This window comes from Panthera pardus, unplaced genomic scaffold, assembly GCF_024362965.1.
Source record: "Panthera pardus isolate Hobbes unplaced genomic scaffold, ASM2436296v1 HiC_scaffold_2, whole genome shotgun sequence".
Taxonomy (NCBI): domain Eukaryota; kingdom Metazoa; phylum Chordata; class Mammalia; order Carnivora; family Felidae; genus Panthera; species Panthera pardus.
Genome location: NW_026526765.1, coordinates 62,862,524 through 62,882,639, shown reverse-complemented (window position 1 = coordinate 62,882,639; position 20,116 = coordinate 62,862,524). Strand labels below are relative to the sequence as shown.

At 48.6% G+C, this 20,116-nt stretch overlaps 1 long non-coding RNA gene across 6 annotated transcripts in view; it reads right to left on the bottom strand.

The window, feature by feature from the left end:
- Positions 1-20,116, bottom strand: part of LOC109267523 (uncharacterized) — a 384,515-nt gene that overhangs the window by 361,518 nt on the left and 2,881 nt on the right. The window lies entirely within an intron of this gene.

The following is a 20,116-nucleotide window of genomic DNA, read 5'->3' as shown; positions in this document are numbered from 1 at the left end:
TGTGCCTGGGTGGTGTGCACGTGAGTGTGCACGCAGGGGGCACGTGTGCCCGTAATGCACGTGTGTGCGTGTGAGGGTATGGGTGCACGCGTGTCGGCACATGCTAGCGTGTGTGTGCGTGCGTGCGCGTGTGAGCACAAGTGGCCACGCCCGTAAGAAGCCTGCCTGCCCACACCATCACCAAAACGCTTGTGTTTTCCCAGCGGCAACCTGGCCTAATCGCCAGCAAAATTCCTCATCTGAAATAAACAGCCTCCTGGGAGCCGGCCCTCCACCCTGCCTGGAAGCAGCAGCAGATGTCTCCTGTTGTCTCCCCCAGCGTCCACACAGCCGGGGACAGAGAGGCTCAGTCCGAGTTGTTGACAAACTGACAGCAAGCAGGGTTGTGGCAGGGCAGGCCCGCTGGGAGTGCCAGAGGCACAGTTAATGGCGCTCCTTTCTGGTCTGACACTCGCCTTTCACACATTCCTCAGATTCGAAAGACGGAAAAAGCTTGCTAATTCCACCCTCCTGCAGATGCAGAGGGTCTAAATGACCATGGCTGTGGGGCCCCGGGTGGCCCAACTGCCTGAGCACCAAAGGGAGGCCACATCCCCAGCCTCTCCTTCCCATGGGGTGTACCATTTAACCCACACGCTCTTGAACGGGGCTCTCCCGGCTGTGACGACAGTCACACGCTCAAGTCTGTCCCACAGATGGTACCGTTCTTGACTCCGTGGGACGGGGTCCCACTTCTAGGGCCTTTCTTGAAACCAGGCAAACAGCAGAAGAGCAAGACCGGATAGAAACTTCGAAGCAAGCAGGGATCTTCCTTGCCGAATCCTAATAGCATCAGCTACCTGACAGCATATTTCAAGTACTGAAATTTTAAAAAGTAGTTTTGCAGCCTTTTCTCAACTCAAGACAATAAGCAAAGCTTTCCCCAGGGGCAGCTTACTGTGAGTGAAAATGGGAGTGAGAAACAGGTCAGAAGGAGAGGCACCCTAAAGAGAAGGCTCTCCACAGATTGGAGGAATCTGAAATCACACCCTTCCAGGGAGACCCCTGTCCTGTCTGTAAAGCCAGAGATCCCTGGGATCGTTTCCAGAATAATGGGGGCACGCGTAAGAAACAGAGAGCAAGTAGCAGGAATGCAGCCCTACTGAGCATCCAGTTTCTTTTTGAAGCATCCGGAAGAAAGGTGTCAATTCCCCAAGGTAAACTAGAGACTAAGAACAGGCTAGAAGATAGCTAATGCATGGCACAATCGCTAGTACAGAGGGGGACAGCGTTGGGGAAATCAATTATTAGAGCCAAAGAGGAGGGCTGCTCACAAGTGTGTGACCATCAAAAGTGTCACTGAGGTACAAGATCATCCCCTCACTCCGCAGCTCCCTAACTGGCCTCTGCACGGGACCAGGCCCTGGGCTGCCCATTTCCTGAATACGAGCAGGTGCCAGCTTGCCAAGCAAAGTGGGAAATATGGAGGGCCTTCCTTCTCCCTCTAACCAGGTCTCCCCACTCTTCTGAGGAAGCACCCCTCGCCCTCCAAGGCCTCATCCACTCCCCCAGAGACCAACAAGGCCTAACCTCCTCAGTTAAGAGATGAGGGGTGGGGGGGTCAGGTCCCACCACAAATGAGGGGCAGGGGCAGGACTAGAACCCACATCTCCTTAGGCCCGACCCACTGGTAGCACCATCTCACATGCAAGGACCAACCCCAAGCAGGAGTTTGGAAGCAGGCAATGCTGGCTGGATCCCAGTACCCTTCAAATTGTACACAGCAAGACAGACTCCAAAAAGCCCCCAGTCATAAGTGGGGCACCACCCCAGGCTGAAGATGACACCACCTCTCATCTATAAAATGGGCACGATCCCTGAATCCCTTATCTCTCCGGCAGCACATACCCAGAGGCCCCCAAACACTTCTCGGAGCCTGTATGCCAAGCACCGGGCCATCAGGCATGAAGTTTTAAATGCCGAAAATGCCATGCTAGTGAGGCCAGCGTTTACCCTATAGGAATGATACAGGGGGCAGGGGCTGCCGAAAGACCCTAAAAGGCTAACAGAGATCAGATCTGCATTTTAGAAAGGCTGCTCTCGAGCCATATATGGATTGCAGAAGAGCAGGAAGCCCACCACTAAGCCATTGTAATAGTTCCGGAGAGAGAGGACAAGGGCCAAACTGAGGTATGGACAGCCAGCCATGGATTCGAGAGGATTCTTATAATTTAAAAAAAAAAAAAAAAAATTCTCTTCTGTAGATGTGATGATGATTGCACAACAGTGTGAATGTACTTGATGACCCTGAACTATGCACTTAAAAAATAGTGAAAATGGTAGTTTTGTGTATTTTACCATACACACACACACACACACACACACACACACACACACAACCTCTCCCCTTCCAAGTAACACTACTTATTTGTCAAAAGGAAAAAAGGCATAAATGCAGGGACCACCCTCCCCTAGGGCTCAAATACTAGGAAAAGTGAAGGTGAGTCACATTTATTGAGGACAATTGCTGTGTTCAGGCATCATACTTCTATTAACTCATTTAACTCTCGCGAAGACTCTACAAGGTAAATACCATTATTATGACCATTTTCCAGATGAGAAGTCTAAGCACACAGAACTTAAGGTACCCTGGCTTCAAAGTCTGCATGCTTACCCACTACCCTAAACGGCTCCTGTTCACTTAGATGCTAAATATCTATATAGGAACAAAAAACCGCTATCCAATGTCCTCCCAGCCCCACCATTCGATTATTCGACTTCATAGAGAACAGGAATCCAGACAGCTAACCAGTATTTTTTCCATTCGCATCCAGATGTTGGGCATGACATAAACAAGATGATATGCCCAGGAGTGGGAGCCTCTCAGGAACCGTCACCAGTAGAAACACCGTCTTAATGCAAGCTTGTCATTTTATAAATTACTTACTCAAAAATGTTTGCCTAACCTCCTAGGATGTTATGCTTTTTGAGGATCTATTTCTGGCAGCCTCTGGCTTAACTTCCGTGCAGGTTCAAACGGTAGTTAATACACAGCCCTGTTCATTTCTCATTCTCTTCCCAGTATTTGCCGAAGTCACCTCAGATATTTTCTTTTTTTTTTTTTTTTTTTTTTTGCGTCACAAATAACGAAAACCATGCATAGTGAAGCTTCATCTCTGGGATTAAAGTAAATACATAATTTTGGCAAATTACTCGGAATTACGGGCTAGCAGCATCTGGTTCAGATATTCTCGAGTAAGTTATTGGCACTGTCTCTGCCACATTTTTAATTTTAACCAAAATGTTCTCAGAAACATGTGTTTTCTGTCCCGTTTGCATGTAATCAGTTTTAGAGGGCCTCGGAGTCTTGAACTGGGGTTTCAGAAACGAGCTGCAGTACTTGGGCATGGCCCGCGGGCCCTGCAGAAGGGCCCTCTCTCCCCGCGCTGGGGGGCGGCAGTGTTCTGTGCCGGCCTCCCCCTCTTCTGAACAAGAGAGGCCCGCAGGTACTGTGTGTACACGTTCCTCACCCTTCATTCTGCTCCCAAATTACATACCTTGCTTTTATGTCGAGTCCAATATAGCTTCTTTAGCAGTTTTTTTTTTCCTCCTCATTCCACATCAAGAGTACCCAATTACTTTTATAAATACTTGTTTTAAAAATATCACAGTGGTTTCCTGCTGCTTCAAATTCTGAAGGGCTATGCAGGATTTTAGACTCTTATAAATCTTTCAAACAGTTCATATTTTATCAACAAAGTGTGCTTTTTTGTAAACCCTAAGTATAACTCATCGAGGACATTTTTTTTTTCAACGATTTGACCTTTCCATAAAAACGACAAAATAAAAGGAATTTTTTGCCATTTCAAAACTCGTTTGCAATGCCCTCCTTGTGCTCATTAACTCCGCCTCGCCCACCAAGAAGAGTGGTGTTTTTGGTTAAAAGAGAAAGCGTTGTCAATTCCAAAAAGTCCCAGTAGAGGTAAAGCAGGGTTATGTACTGGGACTTTAAAAGAAGATTCCAGGAAGGCCTTGGCTTTTGTTAAAACTAAAAAGCTCCCTAGCTCAAGGCAGGAACTTCTTGAGTGAATGTTCACCGTGGCTGCCAGGTCATGTGGTGAGGCATCGCCAGGGACACGGAAGGGGTCAGCCTGCATGGTAGAGGCTGGCCTCCAGGTCCCAGGGATGCCACTGTTCTGCAGTCGACTCAGCTGTCTACATTTCCACGGGCACTTGTGTGGTTTTCCACTTGGAATTACTTGAAGATACCCAAGGGATGGCCACTTAAGAGGTAAATCCCAGAATATTCGACCGTGAGCAAGACAGAGTTCTACCAAGCACAACAAGAATTGAGCTGTGTCTACCAACCAAATAACCACCTGAAAGCTTCGGAATTTCGTGTTCTAGTCTCCTCTGCCATGTCTGAACTTGTATTTTATGTTCTGGAAACTATGTCGGGCAGGGAGGCAGGAAAAGGGAGAACAAGGGGAAAGAAATGTAGTTAAGGTATATTTTAGAGCCTTAGGCCTCAAACACGAGAAGAATAAGCCAATTCTTTGAAGTATGACCTGGGGCTAGACACTCTCAATCCTCCCCCTGCAAATCCAGGGAAGTATTTATAATCAGCTTACGGTTACCACCATCCCCAACTTACCACCCTGTCCCCACCACATGCATTCAGCCAGCAAATGTCTGGTGACCACCTACTATGTGTCCAGTTTCCCTGGGAGCTGAGGAAAGCTCTAGAGAAGTATGAAATGGGTGCAGCACCTGAAAGCTACGTAACCCCACCAGGCACAGTATGAGCCAGGTCAAGGAGGCATCCCGATAATCCTGCCCACTAGAGACAGGCGGGAGGACACAGCTCCTGGAGACTGGATACTCAGAGCAGGATTCCAGAAAGCAAGGTTTGGGCCATGCCAGAGGACGTATATCAGTTAGGGATCTCCAGAGTAACAGAGCCAGTAACACGTACAAATAAATGAATATACAGTAGTTCTCTCTTATCTACAGGAGTTAAATTCTAAGACCCCCCCCCCCAGGGGATGTTTGAAACTGTTGGTGGTGGTACCCAACTCTATACATACTGTTTTTCTTATACATACATACCTATGGAAAATGTTGAATTATAAATTGGAGACAGTAAGAGATTAACAGTAAAACAGAACAGGGGTGCCTGGGTGGCTCAGTCGGTTCAGCATCCGACTCCTGATTTCATTTCAGCTCAGGTCATGATTTCACAGTTCACGAGTTCAAGCCCCCCATTAGTCTCTGTGCTATCAGCACGGAGCCTGCTTTGGATTCTCTGTCTCCCTCTCTCTCTACCTCTCCCCTGCTCACACTCTCTCAAAACTAAAATAAACGTGGGGCGCCTGGGTGGCTCTGTCGGTTAAGCGTCCGACTTCGGCTCAGGTCATGATCTCGCAGTCTGTGGGTTCGAGCCCCGCATCGGGCTCTGTGCTGACCACTCAGAGCCTGGAGCCTATTTCGGATTCTGTGTCTCCCTCTCTCTCTGACCCTCCCCCATTCATACTCTGTCTCTGTCTCAAAAATAAATAAACGTTAAAAAAAATTTCTTTAACTAAAATAAACATTTAAATATATACTTAACAATAATAAAACAACAATTATAATATACTACAACAAATTTATGTAAATGTGGACTCTATCTCTCTCAAAATATTGTACTATACTTCACTTCTTTTTTTTTAATGTTTTTTAACGTTGATTTATTTTTGACAGAGAGAGAGAGAGACAGAGCATGAGTGGGAGAGAGGCAGAGAGAGGGAGACACGGAATCCGAAGCAGGCTCCAGGCTCCGAGCTGTCAGCACAGAGCCCGACGCGGGGCTCGAACCCATGAACTGTAAGATCATGACCCGAGCGACCGACTGAGCCCCCCAGGAGGCCTGTACCATACTTCACTTCTTGTGAAGATACCAGATGACACAACGCCTGCATGGGAAGAGGACATGGATGAATGGCACAGGGGCTGTGACACAGCATCACACTAGACTGACACCTCAGAAGGAGGGTCATCTGCTCCCAGACTACAGTGGGCCACAGGTAACTGAATCCATGGAAAGCAACACTGCAGAGAACCGGGGACTGGTTATATATGCACATGCCACATGTGTGTATATACACAGAGACTCATTTCTTGGGGGGAACTGCTCTCGTGATCGTGGGGAGCTGGCAAACCTGAGCCCAGGAGGGGCTGGCAGGCTGGGAAACACACAGGAGTCAATGCCCCAGGCTCAAGGCAGAATTCTTTCTCTACAAGACCTCAGTTTTGCTCTTACAGCCTTCAGGTGACTGGATGGGGCCCACCCAGGACGTCAAGGGTAATATTCTTCACTTAATGGCCACCGAGCACAAATGTTAACCAGATACTATTCGCAGCAACACTAAGATGAGCATATGATTAAGCAACTGGGTGCTATCATCTAGCCAAGTGGATACATAAAACTAACCTGACAGGAGGCATGGGATAAGGAGCAAGGAAGGGCATGAGCGGCAGGAGGCAGGCTGGCCTAGGGGAGAATAGCATGACAGAGCGCTGATGACAGTGAGCTGAACCCCGGGGCCACATGGCAGGCGCTCTGCTAAGAGGTCCTGGGCCTGCGCCCTGGCCCCTGGAGTTGGTAAAAGGTTTCCCATGATATAAGCAATAGCATGAACTGGCTGGAGCCTGGGGGTGGCCTGGAGACACTGAGAAGTGTGGCTGGCAAGGGCAGGGAGGAGGCAGGTTGGGCCAGGGCGCGTCAGGCAGCAGGGGCGAAATCAGGAGGGGCCGGCATGGAAGGCAGAACGAGGAGTCTGGGTCACCACATTTTGAGGGTACACGGACGCAGACCACGGATGACATGCAGCCACATGCAGAGCAGAAAACCACCAAAGCCGTGATAACTGGTGGCATCTCCGAGGAAGAGACTGAAAAGAAAAAAGGCCAGAGGTCGAGCCTCTAAGAGCAGCTCCAACGAGCACAAGAAACCAAGGGGACAGAACTGGAATGTCAGGCGGGCCACCAACACATGCCAGCCAGGCCACACAGGGAAGTGGAGAGGCGAGGGCAGGGGTGAGGAGCAGGATGTCCTCAGAGAAAGCCTGAAACACGGAGAAGCATCATGGTGACCCTGGACTACAAATGAGCTGGCCCCGGATGGGAAGCATGAGAGAAAAGTCTGCGGCCAAGGGCACGAGGAGATACAGTCAAGGAAGGGGCTGAGGCAGAGGCACAGCCTAGAGGAGTCTCTCCAGAGGATCCGGCCCTGCTGGGGTCCAGTTAATACCTGGACACCTCGTACGAAGGGGTAGGAGGTGTTACCGAAAACGAGGGATAAGGAACAGGGATGATGAAGAGAAAACTGGGAGAAAGGGTATACGATGTAGGGGAGGGCAAGAGGACTGGGGGTGGGGGGACACAGCCTTGTGGCCTGAAGGAGGTTGAAGGAGGGGAGGGGCAGGTGCAAATTAGATGATACACACGCATCAGGGTATCAGTGGCCCCAGCTCAAATCGAGAATGGAACATTGGTGTGGCCACAGCATCAGCAGGCAGGCGTCGGCAAACACTTCCCACACCTGCCTAGTGTGCATGGGCAGTGGAGACAGCACCCCCAGATGATGTCAAAAGCTCACACTTCTACATAGTGCTTACTGCCCACCAGACCCGACTAACATACATCAAGTCTCTAAGTCATCACGACCCCAAGAGATGGGTATGCTAAGTATCACCATTTTACAGACAGATGTAGAGGAACAGAGAGGTTAACAACTTGCCCAAAGTCACACAGCCAGCAAGGGGCAAAGCTGGGAATCAAACTAGGTAGCCAACGTATGTATGACAGGGGAAATGACTTATCTGAAACCATAAAGCAAGGAGATATGGACTCAAATGCAGGCCGCAAGACTATATACGGTGGCTGGTTTGCACATCTGGAAGCAAACCAGCCTGGGTCAACCACGTGAGCAAGCTGACTGATCTAGAGGTGGAAGAAGGGGGGACTCTCCAGGAGCTTGCAATGCCTCTTTCCAGGTCCTCAACGAGGCACACTGGTTCCCAACATCCTTGCCAAGACTTGTCCCAGGATGATGTCTGCACAGGAGCCCGAAGCCCAGGGTTCAGAGGGCAGGGCCTGCAGCTTTTATGCATTAGCAGCCTGCACAAGCTGATGCTGCCCTGAGAAGCCAGGGAGGGGGTCACCTGCTGGGAAGGTGCCCCACCAGACTTAGGCTCAGATTCTGGGGATGTTGGACACGTAGGGAGGGGCCAGCCAAGGGGCTCTGGGGAGATGCTTCCCACTAAGGTCCCCGCCACCTCGGGGTCTCTGCATGACAATGAGCCAGGACACAACAGACTTGGAACGTGAAGACTTGTGGACGACCTGCCGACCTGCCTGCCATGTCACTTGATCTCTTCACCTGCTGAAATCCAAACCGGTAACTAAGCCACGTCCCAACACCCAACACAGAGAGAATGAAAGCTGTCACCTGAATAGTAATCATACTACGTCCACGCTGGTGCCTCGCCTTTTACTTTTAAACTCTTTCCTCCTGCAGAGGGTTACACGTCGCAGTGTAAGAATCAGAGTGTTGCTTTTGTGCTTGTCCAGCGCATAGACAAATATACCCTACACTGTCTCCTGGTTCAATGCCAAAACCATTTGCCTTCTGCAAGATACACCTCTCAGTCCCTCCCCTCATTTTCTAGCCCCTCATCCTGCTCTCTCCTCCTGAGCCACTGCCCCGACTTTGCCTTTTCCCCCTCCCCTTCCCCTCCCCTCCCTCCTTTTCTCTTCCTCTCTCCTCCCCTCCCCCTCCCTCCCTCCTCCTTCACAGCTGTTCTCAGGACTAGCAGCTAATGGGGGAAGAAGACCAGAGTCCTAGTCCCAGGAGAAGCCTGAAGCAGGGCGGAGGGTCAAGGAGCAGGGGGCGTCCACAGACAGGGGAAGAGTGCCCAGGTACTTCTCACTGGTCTCCCTAGCTGCCTCCTCACGCAATCCATGAGGAGTGGCAGTCCCTGGCTGTCAACGCCCACAGTGCACAGGACGGGAAGGTGCCCAAGATCCAGAGGTATGTCTAGGGATGGCCGCCACATTCCCAAATGCATTGTCCCCTGTCCCATAAATCGGAATTCCCCGAAGCATGATGTGCATATCACTGGACCGCTTGAGAGAGGATTGCTTCATGGGGCAAGAGACGCATGCCTTCTATTTCAGAGACTTGGATTTCTTTTTACAATTACCTTGTATTTATGGGAAGGGATAGTGGTTTTCATGCACAGTCATGCTATCAAGTTTCCTGCTGAAATTAATTCTGTAAGTGAAAAACATGAGCCAATTAAAAAAAAAAGGGAGAAAGGAAGTAATTGCATGGTGGAATGCACGTATGGTGAAAACCACAAAGGTGACGAGCAAATGACTGACGATTGGTGATCCTGACGTAAATTGTCTAAATACAGGCCCGTCCCATAGACCCACCTCGGTCCTTGGCTAATCGAGGATGGGTCAGAATCACAAGCCAATTTGATTCAATGGACAAATGTTTGCCAAGAGCTTCTGCTGTGTCCAGGACTGGGAGCATCACACAGAAGCAACCCCACTTCAGGAAGCTTATCATTCACTTGGAAAGAACACGTCTTCGTTTACAGAAACTGCTGAAGAATGAAGCGAAACAGGGGCGCCTGGGTGGCTCAGTTGGCTAAGCTTCCGACTTCGGCTCAGGTCATGATCTCGCGGTCTGGGAGTTCGAGCCCCGCGTCGGACTCTGTGCTGACAGCTTGGAGCCTGGAGCCTGCTTTGCATTCTGTGTCTCCCTCTCTCTCTGCGCCTCGCCTGCTTGCACTCAGTCTCCCTCTCTCTCTTTCTCTTTCTCTCTCTCAAAAGTAAATTAAAAAACATTAAAAAGAAGAAGAATGAAGTGAAACAGTGTGTAGAGGAGGGAAGCAGACACAGAGAAGTGGGGGGCACAAGAAAAGGGAACCGGGACCGGCTGGGGCTCGGAGGTATGGAGATCCACTTTGGAGCAGAAGAGCCCTCAACAGTTCCTTCCACAGCAACCTCATCATCTGGGTCCCAAGAAGTCACGTCGGGACGCTGGTGCCCTCCTTGTGGCAGAGAAGGCCACCAGAGGACTTTGCTTCTGAAAGCGTGAGAAAAGCATAGACGGCAGCGAGCCATCTCTCGGGCTGCCCTGAGCCTGCACGGCGAGGCTCCTGGCAGGCGGAGCGAAGGACCTCTGTCCGGTCAGGCCTGACCGACGTTCACTCTCCAGCCAGCTTCCACCGATTCTCTGCAGTCCTCATGCTGGGTCTGCGGTGGTTGGGGAGATGTGTCTTCCTTCCAGGTCAGAAGCTGACCTAGGAATCCGGAGACCGGGACAGCACTGAGTGGGAACAGAGGCAGGCATTCACAACTGCTGCGTTTTCCTCTGACTCCGGAGAGCCAACACCTTTGGGAGCCTTTTAGGTGCCCTGGGATGGCACGTGGAGGTAATGAGGGGTTACATGAGGTCAAGGGGGGTGGGACCCTCATGACGGGACTGATGCCCTTATAAGAAGAGACACCAGAGAGCTCGTTCTCTCATTCTCTCATTCTCTCTCCACCATGTGAGGACACAGAAGAAGATGGCCATCGGCAAGCCAAGAACTGTGCTCTTGCTGGAGCCCAACCACACTGGCACCCTGAGCTCAGACCGCCAGTCTCCAGAGCTGTGAGAAACACATGTCTGTCGTTTAAGCCCCTCAGTCTGTGGTATCTGGTCATAGCAGCCCAGACTACGTAAGACGGCCACACCCCTCGCTCTGGCCACCGGCCCTGAACTACTCCTCTCTTGCCAGTCTCCGGACATCACTCACTAGGTTCCAGCCACACCAACGTCTTTTAAGTTCACTGAACTAGCCAAACTGAATACCAACCTCAGGGCCTTTGTACTTACCTGCTTCTGCCTGGAAGCAGCCTCTCCCGACCTTCACGTGGCGGTTTTTCATGTCATTTAAGTTTTCTGTGCCATTCAAGACGCGATGGCAGGTTCAGGCAGGTTATCCCGAGCCACCCTCACTGAAAGAGGCCCTCAGAAACTGTATCTTCTCATTATTTTCTTTGCTGCATGAGGCCAGCGAACTTGCCCATCTTATTCACCCACAAAGCCCAGACAGCACCTGGCACGTCCAAGGTGCTCATCAGGTATCTATTGAATAAATGTCAGACACAAGAGCCTGGCCTCCACTGGCTCGGACAGAGAGCCAAGCTGTTGGCGGTAAAGGGGAATGGGGTGACCCTGGCGGAGGGCACCACCATTAGCTTAGCCTGTGTTCAAGAAGTTTCCCGGTCAGCGAGCCAGTTTAAGCAAGCCCTCCTAAGGAAACACGGCCAGTGAAGAAGTCAGCAAATGGAGCCCAAGGCTGGCCAAAAGACGGTCACACTCTAAAATATGCATGACCAGATTTTGCGCACCGTGCAAGTTTTATCTTTGACCGTACTTATGGAAACATTATTCAAGAACATCGTGAACACACAAAAATAAATCTTTAAAAATACCATTTGAATGACATACACATACGAATGAAAGATTTTTCTCCTTCCACTATAGCAGTCCATTAAGGCATTTTTAACAAGCAAATGTGATAAGTTACTGCACACAGTAACCTGCAAATAAAAACGTACCCAATTACGACCCACACAGCTGCCCCCAGAGGAAACCCACCCCAATCTCGCCATCCAGATGGAGCCCCTTGAACCAAGGGAGGAGAGGGAAGCTCGCCAACTCTGTTTCCTGCCTTCTGAGGATCTGAGGGTGCCCAGAGCAACTGAACGTCACAGCTTCTACAACAACCCTATGAAGTACATAGTATTAACCACGGGCTCATGTTGAACAGACCGAAGCTCAGAGAGGCTAAGTCACCTGGCCTCGGTCACACAGCTAATCGCTTTCAAGGCTGAGATCAGAACCTCATGGCATCTTGGTCCAAAGCCCTCCTCACCCACCCAGACAGTATCCCCCCACCTGCACATTCCACAGGTTAATTCTCCTTACTCTACTTCATTTCCACCATCAGCCAACATCAAGGGCCCCACACCTTCCTCTTTTCTGTCTCTCCTCAACACCAAGCACATGCCAGGCCTACAGTGAACATCACACAGGTGACGATGGCATACTCACGCTGTGCTCACGGAGTACCCCCCTCTGGCCAGCCTCTCTTTTCCTCTGCCTTCCCCTGGGGGGCTGTTTTCTCCCTTTTTTCTCAATTACCAGCCCTCCTCCTGTAGTTCTATGTGCCTAATTTATCTTGTTACCCATTTCTTTTGTTTGTAACCTTGCCCAAAAAACAAGAAGATTCTGAAAATATTCTTTGTCTTCCTTTTAGATTATAATCTTACCTTTGTTCCTTTCCATTGATTTCCTCTGAGCTCCTTCTTTTAGTTTTCTTTTACTTGTCTCTCTTCCTAGTTCTGACTTTTTCAAGGTTTTAAGATCTTAGAGAATAAATAAATATATATATATATATATATATATGTATTATATACACATACAAGGGTACTGAATTCCTTTGACCATCAAGCTAGCTAAACTCACTTTGATAAGCATCAAAATGAAAGCGTTATGCAATATGATCCATAACCCTGACTGTTCATTGGTAGGGATGGAGAAGTGGGTTATGACTTCCAGAACAATAATAAAATACAAAGATCTGGGAATTTGAATACTCATGTCCAAATCTGGACTTGGACCCTTCCAGCTGTGTGTGCCTTGGACAAGAATCTCTGAGCTTGAGGTTTTCACCAGTAAAATGAGAATAATAATTCTACCCTTCCCAAGGTTATAGAGAAGTTTTAGAGGAGTAATACGTCGGAAAGCACTTTCAACCTACAAATAATTCCAGCACAAAGCAGTATGCGATCAGGGCCTTGGGTGAATGATGAAATGCCACAAGAGTGGGAAGGATGCCTGCTAACCCTTCAGTTCACCCCTCTCCACCAATCTGGGCTTCCCCTCCCTAAGTACTAGTTCTTCTCATGAACTAGGAGGCATTTTGTCATCCGATAAGCACATACACACACACGCACGCACGCAGGCACACACACACACACACACCAGACACACTAAATCTGCTGTGAGTCAGGGACTGTAGTAGGTGCTAAGGACTGAACACTGAACATGGCATGCTGCATCCCCTCCTTCAAGGAACTTATAATTCATTTTGGGTGGGAGCAGCAGTAAGACACAGCAGACAATTTAAATAAATAAACAAGGTAATAACTGAGCAAAGGCCTTGGTTTATGGGAACAGCCTGCATTAAGGCCCTAAAGCAAGGAAGAGGTTGGCCTATTTGCGGTATAGAAAGAAAGTGCTGGAAGGGAATAAGCGAGGGTGAGAGTGGTTCCCCTGAGGTCTTCGAAACCAGCAGGGCCAGATTTTACAGGGCCGCCCCATCCATGGTCAGGAGTGTGAAACTGATTCTACGGAGGCCTTCAGAGTTAAGCAACTGAGTGGTACGATTTGGTTTGGGGTTTATTTTTGTTGGTTGGTTTGGTTTTTCTTCAATCTGGCTACAGTGCAGAGAATTTGGAGAGAGTGCTGGTGAGCAGAAGGAGAAGCAGAAGACCAGCTGGTCAATCCCACACTATACAAGACGGAGACGACCCGGATGGTGGCAATGGAGGGAGGTGAACAGAATCATGTGTATTTTGCAATCGGAAATAAATCCGTGATAAATTCCATGTGGAAGCATGAAGGGAGGAGAAAATGACTCATTTTCATATCAAAGATGAATCGGGGCAGGGGGCGGGGGTTGCTGGGGCAACCAGAAATGCGGTGACACCACTGGTTGAGATGGAGGGGACGATGTGGGGAGGGACAGGGCAGAAAAGAACGGTGCAGGGCAGGTGCAGAAGAGAACGTTAAAAGAGAGGCCTAGACTGCCATCACTTTCCCCACTTACTCCTCACGCGCGCAAGCTGGTTATCTTGCCAGTTGGTCCCCCATAAGCTTCTCAAAATCACCTGTTCCTTTTCCGCCTTTAATCTGCCACCTGATTTCTCAATGTGTTCCTTCCTCCGAGGTCTTCACCTCCAATCCATCTGCTGGGCCCACACTAGCCCCACACCCCCAGGACTTCTTGAAATACGGGGTAACGTGCTTGCCTCTATTGTTTAAAACTTTTGCATTGGGTTTTTTCTTACTTGCTGATGGACCGGACACACCAGGCCCTCAGGGTCCAACACTGGTCAGTGCGCACCTATGAGTTCTCTCCTCCTCACACACCATCCTGCCCAGCCACACCAAACCATCCAGCTTACAACCCGTCTGTTCATGCTCTCCCGTTCCCTGCCCACCCACGCCCCCCCAACACACACTCTGAGAGAGCCACGTGAAGACATCACCAGGAAGCAGGCCATCGCCGGGAGCCCAACCACCCGGACACCTGATCTCAGGCTCCAGAACTACGAGAAATAAATGTCGGTTTGCAAGCCACCCAGCTGATGGTTCTGCTACAGCAGCCCCAGAGGACCAAGACAGTCAGGCTCTAAAGTTTCCAAACAAAGTGAAAACCGTGAGGGGTCAAAATTAATCTTAAAGGTCCTGCATACCATAATATCATACACTAAAATACAGTATCCGTGTTGTGTGTCCCGTGCAGTTAATTCTTATCCCCATGGAACTTTGAGAAGCACAAAGTTCCGCTAAAGGGGGGAATACACTGAGAGGTTATACGACAGTGTCTCTCATTCATTCAAACCGCTTGCTTTCAAACAATCATCAATCCCTAGTGGTGAGCACGTGTAGGAAGGTGGGATGGGGGAAAGAGAAGTGGTTGGATACTGCTCCACGGACTCCCGCTTGCCTAAGGGGGTTTACTTGATCTTTTGTTTTAATATTTTGCCTCGGTGAAAAAAATGGTCAGCGTCATCTGCCAGCAGGGGCGAATGGGGGCCTTTTTATTTTCATGAGCAATTTACAGAAGTAATAATAAAGAACTAGTGTTTAGAACTTCATTACAAAATATAACGGTTTAAATGTAGCAAACTTCCGTTCTCTTTTTCCTGACTTCGAAGGTATATAAACCCAAACTGCGCAACGTCGTCTACATGAACTAACTGTTCCTCAGCCGTCATGCAGCAACCTGGCACAAATCTATCTTATCAATACGGATTCCAAGTAAATCTCCCAGAAGTTCCAGCTTACCATTATTTCTGGTACTTCTGGCACCGGCACTTGATAAAATCAGTTACTTTTAAAACCTCATCAGTTTCTTAAAGAGCAGTTTCTTAAAGAGCAGATGAGCATCTTCTGTTCCCCCCACTTGCAAAGGGTTTTTATTTTTAAATGTATACACACCAGCAAGAACTAGACCAATAACTCCCCCCCCCCATTTCTGTACCATCTATTTCCTTTTGATTGCCCTTGTAAACACATCTGACTTCATCATTTGTCCCCTGCGAACTGTATCAGGGACGTTCTGGTAACCAAACACCACAAGAGGTAAAAGAATATTGGCCCCCGTCCGTTCAGCAAAACAGGATGGTCCAGGTTCTTGTTGCAAAATATCGGGTGATGAAACCATTCCTGAGAAATGACTAACTGCAGGAGAATATCATAGTTTCTCTTTGTCCCCAGAAAGATATTGTTTATTCATTGATTCAGAAGTCTGACAAAAATGCATCCAGATTATTATCTTGTAAGGCTCAGAGTCTGAGATCTTGCTTAGACAAGCAATTTTACTGTTATCATTAAAGTCAACAGCACTGCTGTCTCGTCTGCTGTGTCCAACTACGATAAAACATTTTCCTTTGTCAATTTTCTTCTCTTTACCATTCTGTGCAGGAAATGAAAACTTCTGAATTCTCAACTGGATGCAATGAAAGGGACAAAGATGGTGTCCTCCGTCTCCTTCTATACCTTCTTGAAAGATGGTGTAATACTCTAAGAAACGTAAAAAAAAAAAAAAAAAAAAAAAAAAAAAAAAAAAAAAGGACAAAACAAACAAAAAATAGAAAGGCAACGCAGTAGTGATGGTTTATATCACTACTGCTTCATCCTGCTAGGTGGTGATTCCATCATTCTTCCACTTGCTTATTATTTTAGTGTTTTTAGCATCAAACAATTAGCAATAATTGATGGGTAATGATGAGATAATTCCTAGGATAATAAAATGGAAAATGTTTCAAGATGTAAGAAAAAGAAGATCATGGGGAGCCCGGGTGGCTCAGTCGGTTGAGCATCCAACTTCGACTCAGGTCATGGTCTCACAGTTCGTGAGTTCGAGCCCCACATTGGGCTCCATGCTGACAGCTCAGCACAGAACCTGGAGCCTACTTTGGATTCTGTGTCTCCCTCTCTCTCTCCTCCTCCCCTGCTCATGCTCGCTCTCTCTCTCTCTCTCTCTCAATCTCTCTCAAAAATAAATGTTAAAAAAAATTTTTTAAAAAAAAGAAGATCACTAAGATCCCATGAAGTATCTTAGATTTATAAATGGTTCCAATGGTCCCATATGGTAAATTCAAGAGAGAACGAACTTTATTCTGTTTTTGTTAAAAAGTAAATGTCCTCTTTGATCTTTGGAAGATTTCTTTAAAAAGAACAAAAGTCACGAAACATCAACCTTTACAGACCGTTAGTACTGCTAAGGAAAAAAAAAAAAAAAAAAAACTCAGAAACCAAAACTGGGTCCAATGGACCCTGACTGTATACCGACCATTAAAATCACATTTATAGATTTGGTTGCTTCATGAAGACTTTCTCAATCTGGCCCACTGGAAAACTGCCCCGCCAAAAGACTCTTTCTTCACCCACTTGAAATCCATCAGTTCTCAGACCAAAGTTGAAACTCAGCCAAGAAAGTTCCACAGTGCTTCAACACCATAGATGCTCACCCCTGGGTTCCTCCGCACTCCCCATGGAGACCACTCAGCACCCCCCCCGCCCAGGACATTTTCCCCTGGACTTCATCTTGGCACGCAATGAGGAAACAAAAATGATGACCCAAGGAAAACAGAGAGGACTTCTGGAAGACTATTCAGGCTTCAAAGCACCAAGAAAACTCCGACCACAATCAGACACCCGATGTTTACTGCTTTATATTCTTTCCAGTAAATGAATTTATGGTGAGGGAGACAACGTTCCTATTCTTGTGGGGTTTTTAAAAATTCTTTTTTATTTTTTTTGTTTCCAATCAGTTCATGAATACACTAGACTGTTAATCTAGGACCAGAGGAAATGTCCAATTCACAAAAGTAGTATGTTCCAAAACTTTGAGAGTTGGTTGTTTTGGGAACTCAGGATATATTTTCCTTCAATAAATAACATGATAAATGATGGTGAGGTTTCCTAACCAGCCCCACAAAAGTCTGAATTCATAACGTTGTTGAAGCTCTGTGCTTTTCCAGTAAAAGTTAGTAGAGAGCAATTTTGTCGGAATAGTAGTAAACAAACCCAAATATTGAAGACGTATTCTCCTTTATCCCGAATTCTATTTAACATAACAACCACTTCAAGGAAAGAAGACAAGAGGAAAGATGGAGACTTTCTATGGAGAGACTTCTGCTTGCAAGAATTTTGGAAGCTGATAGCAGCGGTCTGTTATTTTGTCTGCCCACATTTTCCTTCATATAGGCATGACTCAAAGAAGCTAGGAAGAGGGTAGATTGGGTAGCAAGATAGCAAAGGATGCAGAAGGAAAAGCAAAAAGTTTGAAAGAGATTTCCTTGATGAGACTCAAGCAGTTTTTATGAGGAGATTGCCAAAATAGGTATTAGTTGATCTGTCAAGGAAATTGAGAAGAGGGCAGGGGACCCAATATTAGTGCCCCAGGCCCTGGAGTCAGGAAGAGTCCACTATGTGGTCAGACAGTTCCCTCTCCGACCAGAAGGTGGTGCCATCAGCCCAGACAGGCAGCCCCAAGGGGGCGGGGTGTGCAGTAGGAGGAGCTCTCCACGTGGAAGCCACGTTTTCCACTCAGGCTCTGGAACTCGCAGAAAGCCTGGACTAGACAGCGTGTACCAACCTACACGTCACTGCCTCATCACCGAACAAGTGTTCCCACCCTCCACGGCCCCGCCTGCTTGCCCCTGAAAGAACACCTCTGTCCTGCAGGCCTCAAAACCCACAACAAGATTCCAACTAATTACTTCCCATTCCTCTCTCCCACCTCCCCCTTCACCACGTCAGCACTGGACCCCTCCGCTTCCTAATTCCAAAGGGGAAGCTAGTCTAAGAGCATGCTGGAGTCTCATCCTTAAATGCCATCACAATGACAGAACAAGATCTTCCACACGGTGAGCACAGATTTGTCCCAAGGCCTTAACAACAGGGTCCCAGATGCCCTCGCCAGTTTTGTCTCCTACTTTAACTCTGAACTGAGAACCCCTATTCCTGATGCAAATCCCACAGTGGCTCCTCCATTCACTGACTCCCACTGGTCCTCCCTCCTGTGATCCCCTCTCTTTTTTCCTTACCTCTACTTGTCAGTATCCTCTCCAGCCTTTCAAAGTCTAACCAAATATCCTCCCCCCCACCCCACCCCCAAAAAAAACCTACTAACTGTTTAACTGAATTTAACTGGTGAATCAGAGAGGAAAACATGGATCCTGGGCATCAACCACAGGAGGCCTGGGATGTCACCGGGCAGGCTGCCTCACTGCCCCCACTGCTGGTCGGGTCTTAAACTGAGGAGGGCCCAGACAGCCAGACTCTCCGCGGAAGCTTGGGACACCACCAGCCAGTCTGTCCTTGCTCCTCCCAAGTCCCAGTTCCCACGTAGGGTGGACTCAGGTCTAGAGAGACACCAAAGCCACAAACTCAGTGTGTGCTGCCGTGTCTGTTCTCAATTCATGTTAGCTTTATAATAATAAAATCATTACTGTCCCCTCCCCACCCCCACTCTCATCAGCCACAATCTGCCAAACTAGGCCAGAGTTCTAGAGCTAAAAAAAATGAAGGCGGGGTGGTCACAACAAGGTCACCAGTCTGGTCTCCCCTCCCAGCTTTCACCCCAGGCCACAGGCCCGGGGTAGTTGTTCCAGCAAACTGCCTACTGGTTCCGCAGAATTTTCTCAGCTCCGATGAGACTGAATGGGATGGGCATTCTCCTCTGGATGTTTGGCCCTAGCCAAGTGGCCTGGCGACGAAATGTTTAAGAATGAGTACCTGTCCTTGCAACACCTGAAAATCTAACTGCTACTTTTCACTTAGTTCTAAGGAGGCAGTTGGCTCAGGTGGGAGACAGGAATGTCCCCTGTGAAAGTGGAGCAAATAACCTCAAGATGATTACTTAAATTATGCAGGTCCCCTGAGGGCAGCCCCAGGGCCCTGGGGCACAAGGCAGTGCCTAGCCAAAGGCAGTGGGGAGGCAGGAGCCTGGAGACGTGCCATCTGCCTCCCTACTGTTCCAGGTGCCCTGGGAGCCTTCTATCAAGTAGACTCACAGTGTCTGCATCCAGCAAAGGTGGGCTTGCTCCTGCCCCCTGGACCTCTTCTGTTTCTGTTGCTCAAAGCACCAAGAGACCAGATGCCTTTTTAAATGCCAACACTGCTCATGTTCTCACCTACAAAAGAGGCTTCATGGAAGGAAAGCCTACCCAGGAAATTCGGGGGCTGCTGGAGTTCCTGAAGAGGCCGGAATGACACTGTCTGTTATGTTCTGTCTTTTAAGAATCTCCAGGAGAATGTTTTTCATAAATTAATAAAGGAAGCTAAGTTAACTATGCAAACAAAAGCAGGGTGGGAAATGCGAACCACCCATTTTAATGCACTTGGACCCCACCTCCTTCCACAAAAGATCTGAGGCTGCACAAAGTAATTGCTATTGGAATCATGGGCATAAGTGCTCGGTTTCTTGTCACGGCTGCAGACTCAAACCTTCAAAGTGACCACTTATTGGGGCTCTGAAAGTCAGGCGGGGATGGTGGACTGCCCACTCGGAAGGCGCCCTCCCCACCCCCTCCTCTCAGACTCCAGACTCAGGGCCACTCGACGCGTCGGACAGCTGCGGCCAGCGACTGCCACCCAGGCCTCCCGCCTCCGCATTCCCTACGCCCTAGTGCAGGCGGGACCCTGGAAGGAAGCTCGGGAGGCCCTACGGCGGCCGCGAGACGACCTGGCCCCCGCGTCTCCGCACCCCCTCCCCCAACCGTGTCACAT